The 7105-nt window shown below is 49.7% G+C and overlaps 1 long non-coding RNA gene across 1 annotated transcript; it reads right to left on the minus strand.

Annotated features, from left to right (window-relative positions):
- Positions 1-405: 405 nt before the first annotated feature.
- On the minus strand, positions 406-6865 carry LOC112672398 (uncharacterized). Its single transcript, XR_004810250.2, has 3 exons — positions 5653-6865; positions 2839-3005; positions 406-1687 (listed from the first exon to the last, which is right to left on the minus strand). It is a non-coding gene; the product is annotated as an uncharacterized LOC112672398 (long non-coding RNA).
- Positions 6866-7105: the final 240 nt, after the last annotated feature.

Genomic DNA, 7105 nt, shown 5'->3' on the forward strand with positions numbered 1-7105 from the left:
CAGGAGACACATAGAAAAGAGAATCAACTGGTGGCAACTTTTGGCTTCATCCAGCTGCTATGTCTGGATTAGCTTTGGTGTCAGGGTCTGAGTGTAGCCTCGGAACAAGCCTCATAGAGTAAACAAGACTTGTAAGGGCAAAGGTGAGTTCAGCCTGTGGGTACAGATCCAGTGTCTGGAAGCAAGAAGGGAAGGAGAAGAAGGCGACTGGGTACCACTCCCTCCCCCAAGCTGCCAAGTGCCCGTCTGAGTTAGGTCAACAGGAAACTCTCATTGTAGACCAGGCATGGAAGGGTCCCTTGGCCCCTCCTACCTTCATTTTAAGGGAAGAAAAGAAGTATTTCACAGACATCTTTTCTTTTCTTTTTTTCTTTTCTTTTCTTTTTTTCCAAGTAAGCTCTACACCCAACATGGGGCTCGAACTCACAATCCTGAGATCAAGAATCATATGCTTTAACAACTAAGCCAGCCAGACGCCCCCACAGAACACATTTTCACCGCAAGAAATTCGACCAGATGTGATTAAAGTAAAACATGAACATACTCGCCTCCTCAGATCTCATCTGACCCCTCAGAACCAGCCATGCTGAACAGTGTAGTGAGCATGTGGTTGTTGGCAAGGCCAACGTAAAGGGTGGAGCCCCAGGGAGCCCAGGCGGATATCTTCAGCACCCGGGGGGCCCTCTGCCTGGATACTGCTCACACCTACTGCAGGCGATGGGGGCTGGGGAAAGGGCTCTGCTCCTGAGCAGGTAGGGTAGGCCTAGGAACTCCTTGAATGTGTAACTCGGGTGCATGCCTGGGATCAGGATGTTCCAGAAGAGGAAGACCTACTTCTTGCCTTGACTGGTCCTAAGCCTATCAGCCACACGTTACCAGGAGAGGCCCCCGAGCCCAGGAAGCCACTTTCTCCCACATTTGAAAAAATGGCAGCAGCTCCAAGCATTCCTGAGTACCATGGTGACAGACATCACAGACACATATGGATAGACAGGCATCTTTGTGGGATATCTTGAGCCTGATGAATCATGTGTCAGGAAACAGGCACCCTAGACCTCTGAGTATTCAAGTTTGCAGCAGCAAGAACGGCTTGTGGTGACACGTATATGGATGCTGTGCCCAGGTAACTGTACCATGGATCATCCCTCGTCTCTTTTTTGTTAGAGGATGTAGCAAGTTATGCTAGTTCCGTTCCCTGGAAGAGCCATGGAGACCACATTGCTTGAGATAGGAATCGAGAGAGCTTGGCAAAGGCTTTCTCTTGACTTTAACAATTATAAACATACAAAGGCAGCTAGTTTTACTACTGAGTTATCTTTACAGAGAAGTCAGGAGTGTTCTCATAATTCAGACTCCCTGTGTCTGACTCAATACTGAGTAGTAACACTTATAGGCACCAATATTGTTGTTAAATGGATTTTTGCATTTTATTTTGCAATATTATCTCATTAAATCCATATGTCAAACCCGAAAAAGGTAATAGGTAAGATGATCCCCAAATTACAGATGAGCAAACTGAGGCTGAAGAAGCTTACATAATTTCAGAAATTTCAGAAGTCACGTAGCTGATTAATGATGGAGCACATACCTGAACTCAAGCTGACTTCAGGGCCAGACCCCATAGGCTTAATCAACAAGGTGTTGGGTTCTCTCTGGAACGCTAAGGAAGCCAAATTCAGTGTAGATGCTGCGGAAAGGCCATTTGGATATTCATCACCAAAAGATCAGAAAGGCATCATTGTAAGGGCAATCGGAACCAAGAACATCTTGGTCTTTTTGTGTCATCTAAAGACTATTTTGTCAGGGCACCTGGTGGCTCAATTGGTTGAACGTTGACTCTTGGTTGCAGCTTAGGTTGTGAGCTCAGGGTTGTGGGATCAAGTCCGTGTTGGGCTCTGCACTGCATGTAGAGTCTGCTTAAGATTTCTGACTTTCCCTTTCCCTCTCCCTCCGCCTCTGCCCCTCTTCCCACTCTTGGGCGTGTGTGCTCTCTCTCCCTCAAATAAATACAACCTTTAAAAAAAAAACAAAAAGAAAATCTTGTCTTTTTTGTGTCATCTAAAACGCTATTTGCTAGCAAAACAACAAAACAAAACAATGAAAAAACCAACAACAGAATGATCTAGCCAGTGATTTAACCAATAAGGAATATTAACTCTCTCACATAACCCGAGGTCCAGAGATGGAGCAGCTCCAGGGCTGGTTGACTTCACAGTTCAATATCAAATGCAATGCTTCAATGGCAAATGCAAGACCTAGGTTCTCACCGTATTTTTGCTAATCCATCCTCAGTGTACTGTATCCCCACTTTGCCCATGGGGGATAATTGCAAGGCCTCAGTGGATCCCTGAAATCACAGATGGTCCTGAACACTATATAACAAGGTTTTTCCCTATCAGCTTATGACAAGGCTCATAAACTCGGCACAGTAAGAGAATAACACGGCTAATAATAAACTAGAATTATAAAAATATGCTGTAATAAAAGCTATGTGAGTGTAGCCTGTCCCTCTCAAAGTATCTTATTGAACTACCACCACCTTCTTCTTGCGATGGTTTGAGATGATAAAATGCCCATGTGCTGAGATGGAGTGAGGTGAGCGACACAGACATTGGAACGGTGTCAGGCTACTATGGACCTGCTGACAATATGTCAGGAGGAGGATCATCTGCCTCCAGACTGTGGTTAACTGTGAGTAACCGAAGCCACAGAAGGTACAACTGCAGATAAAGCGGAACTACAGTATTGACCTTTGCAAGCTTGTCCCTCGCGGTCACAAGATGGTTGCCATCAATCTCACACAACCATGTCCAAAGGCCACAAGGTCAGAAGACATACCTTTTCCTCACATCCCTTTTGAAGAATATGGAGCAGACTTCCTTCCACGTCTCCTTTTATGCCATAACTGTGCCATGTGTGCATTCTTAAGTCAATCACCAGCAGGGAGAATGGAATTGCTACTGTGATTGGTTTGGTGGTTAACAAAGGCTGCACATTAGAATCACCTGGAGAGTTAAAAATAAAAAAAAAAAGTACCTATATCCAGGTCCCAGTTCTAGAGACTCTTGTTTTACCTGATCTCAGATCCACCCAGGGGTACCTTTAAAATCTCCCCAGGCACTCTACTGCACAGTCAGGGTTGAAAACCCTTCATGTAGACCAACCAGGTTTCTTCTCTGGGGCTCTGGAGCTAGAGCAGGAAGGGGGTGGCCTGCCATGAAACACATGGTTGCCTGGTTCCTGAACAGAGCTGGGCTTCTAGGTAGCAAGAAAGAAGGTGGGGTGGTGGACCAGGGATGGGGATGGCTGTTGGAGAGGCAGCCATAATCGGCCCGCCCTCCCTTGCTGGAGGCCGGGATTCCGGCAGAGTTAAGGCAAACTCAGAGTTCTTCTCTTCTGGCCATCAGATGCTTTCACTGATACAATCGGGTTTCCCGAAGTGTGGCCTTTGACCCCAGGACAACTTAAAATGCAGTCTGGGCTCCACTCCAGACTGGCGGAACTAGGATATCTGAAGGTAGGACCTGGGGACTGGCATTGCAACAACGCCCCCCCCCACCCCATAGCGGTCTCCTGTACACTCTCATGTTGAAGAACCACTGAATTAGATGCAGCAGAAACAAAGTACAAGGGGTCCAGGTTTTCCCTTTCTCCAGGAAGACGCCACTTGAGTATTAGTTTTCTTATTATTCTCTTTTGGGTCCCAGTGATTTGGGAAGATGACAAATGTGAACCTGAAAGTTGGATCTTGGAGCCAAGTGCTGAAGAGGAAGGTGGGGAGGGTTGCTGAGCTGCAATCTCAGCAGCTCAGAGGTGGCCTCAGCGATAGGCCCATTTTCCAGCTGGGGAAGCCACTCTGTGCTGGAAAGAGGGGCAGCAAGGCATGCCCCCCAGAGGAGGCTACACAGCTGCTCTCTGGGGGTGCTATTGGCAGTTTTGAGCAGGCTGTGCACATGTGTACGTAGGGAGATTGGTCCTTCAAGGTTCTCGTGAAATACTGGAAGTAATATTAATTAGTCCTATTCCTTGATGAATGGATTCTTAGCCTGGAACCAGTGAAATGGGAACCAGCATGACTTTCCAGGGCAGGCCTTCCCAGCTGTGGCTCCCAGGCTTCAAGACCTCCGGCCTCCCTCCTGGTCTTTGGTGCACGAGGGATGAATCTCACCATGCCATGTCCCCATGTCTTGGCTCCCCACCCCCCAGAACAGCCACAGATCCTTCGGTATCTGTCCCCTTCTACCTCTCTAGCCAGTTGCCTCTCTGCTTGCTCCTTTGCTTCCTCACACTGAACACCTGTGGGTTCCCCCCCACCTTGCAAAGCCCCCACTGGCAAACTCAGATCTTGTTCTCTAATTCATACATTGAGGAGCCGGTTCAGGAAGCCAGTCCTGATCTCCCTCCTCCCTCCTGCCAATGCAGAACTCCCTCTCCTATGTTGGCACCCCGATGGCACCTCACGAAGACTTCCCTGGAAGTGCTTTCAGCCCTTTTTTTGCATGCAGAGGAGCACGTGTCTCTTTTGGAGCCCCTTGGGCAAGGAAGCCTTCACTCTATAACCTGAGCCTTCGGAGCAGCAGGGGCCCATCAGGTGCTTGTTGATGGAATGAACGATGTTTGGCCTGGAGATCTATGTGGAGCCGTATCTAAGATACCTCAAGTGTCAGGAGTCTCTCCACCTTCCTGGCAGCCAAAGCCCAGGGGAAATGAGTCTTGCCCCATCACCACTATGTTTTGACTCTAACAAGTACAAAAAGCTAGCCTCTGCTGAGCTGAGCCCTCTAAGAAGCAGGAGAAGCTTCCAGAGCAGGAGCTTAGTGTGCTGGGAAGGCTGAGCGCAGCCTGTTCCTTGACGACCTGGAAACCAGTGTGGAGGAGAGAAGGCAGAAAGGAGGGTGGAAAAGGGGAAGACCAGCTGGTGAAGGTTTTCCAGAAGCCATGTGCTTCATAATGCAGCAGTCTTCTCTTTCCTCCCCATGAAAGCACCTCAACGTGGGTGTCACTATTCTCCCAGAGGCCACTAGAGTGTGGTCAAGAGCGTGAACTTGCTCCAGATCCCATAGCAAGAAAAGGAGGCCAGTCTGTTTGTTTTTAAATACAGAGCAGGTTGGGCCAGGCTGTGCTGTGACCTCCACTTCTGGAAACCAACATGACAGGGAGGCTGCTCACGCATTTGCGAGATGGGGCCCACCTGGGCAGGAGAGCAGGCGAGGACACACTTCCAGAACCAGGGCTCTCTCTAGACCCTTATAGACATGCTCCCTCTATACGAATATAATAGAGCACAAAGCTCTTTAGTTCTGCTGCAAAAGGCTGCAAACGGAAACACTAGGTAAGGGGCACCTGGGTGGCTCTGGCTCAGCAGTTGAGCATCTGCCTTAGGCTCAGGGTGTGATCCCGGGGTCCTGGGATCGAGTCCCACATCGGGTTCCTTGTGGGGAGCCTCCTTCTCCCTCTGCCTCTCTTTGTGGGTCTCTCATGAATAAATAAATAAAACCTAAGAAGCAGAAGCAGCAGCAGCACTAGGTAAAACGTGTGTGCTAGAAAGGTGTACTCCCCGGAGAGGAACGATTTTGAAATCAGACAACTCTTAGCTGAGTGAGCTTGGGCAAATGACTTCACCCCACCTGACCTCACCAGCAATTTCCTCACCTGCAAAATGAAAATAACGATGCATGTCCTGCGTAACTCTTCAAGGATGAGATGTGGATGAAGGAGTCAGCTCAAGCCGGGGCCACGGTGAGCACGCACTGATGAGCTATATTATTACTGTGCTGCTACTAGAGTACATTTTTGTCGCCTCCGAGCTTCCCCCGAGTGCTAGGCTGGAGGAGGGCAGGAACCAGAGCTGTCCCTCGTCTCTGCCTCTCCAGGGCCCAGACATTGTCTGGCATGAAGCTGGCACTTGGTAAAGGTCTGATGGGTTGAATTCAGAGATTTTTCCTTACTGTTCTGTGGCACTTTGTCCTTCTTCGAATCCTCTGAATATTTTCTGCCATTGGAGCCTGGCAGATGCCTGTGGGGCAGGCAGGGCTTGGTGGTACTATCATTCCCATTTTACAGCTGCCCAAAATTGAGGCTTACGGAGGTGATGCTTCCTGCCCCAGTCACACGGCTGAACTGAGCTGAACTGAGCTGAGGTCAGGCTCTTCAGACTGTGGGTTTCACGGCCACTGTTTGTGAAAACCGTGACAGGGAACAGAAGGTGTTGCAACAAGCTGAGTTGGAAATCCCCAGGGAGACACCTCCTTCCTCAATTCCCAGGGCTTCTTGCCCATAGATTCAGACAAGGCTTCAGAGGATGCTCGAGCCCAGGTCATCCGGTCACACTGATCTTGGCCCCTCTTCCTGTCCGGGCTCAGCCTTGCCCTCTATCCAAGGTGGACCCCAGCTGGATGATCCTGGCCCACCAGAAAGGACCTGGCAAGCTCTGTGGGTTTCAGCACATTTGAGGCAGGGACTGCCTGGGGGCCTTGCCCAGCTGCAAAGACACCCGAGGTCCGCATCCTGGCCTGGCCCACAGCCTCACTGACAGGTTTATTACCAGCTTTTATGACTCCCAAGCTTAGTCACTGCTTAAGTCAGCCTGTTCAGAAACAAACACTTAACAAAGCTGTGACCCAGATGGTTGGGTGGGGAGAGGCACGCCCCACCCCTGTGGAACTGGCCTCCGGAGCCAAGTCTGGGGCAATGAGCCTGGGGTCCTGGTGTGTTTCGGTGACCTGCATGGTTGTCCTTTATTTTCCCCAAGTGTCCATTCCTGAGTTTTCAGGGGGTAGGAAGCAGATGCTGCTGCCATCAGTGACAGCCTGACACTTGTCAAGGGCATCTGATCCTGTCCCCAGGCCTTCCTTGAGAGCTGAGCCTGAAGGGATGAAGGGGACAGAGTTGGTACATCCCCTGGCAGACAAATCAACCCCTCTCTTGGCTTTCAGTTTACATGCTGAAGATGGAAGCCCAAACTCTGACCCAAATCAATCCTACCCTGGATTCCAATTCCTGATGTTTCTCCACCCCCATCACCAACCCAGCGTGGCCTCTATTAAAACCAGAAGCCTCTCCAGATTCTCTCTAAGCTCGTACCAGGTCTGCAGCCCTTCATCTA

This window comes from Canis lupus, chromosome 28 (assembly GCF_003254725.2).
Source record: "Canis lupus dingo isolate Sandy chromosome 28, ASM325472v2, whole genome shotgun sequence".
In the NCBI taxonomy this organism is placed as follows: domain Eukaryota; kingdom Metazoa; phylum Chordata; class Mammalia; order Carnivora; family Canidae; genus Canis; species Canis lupus.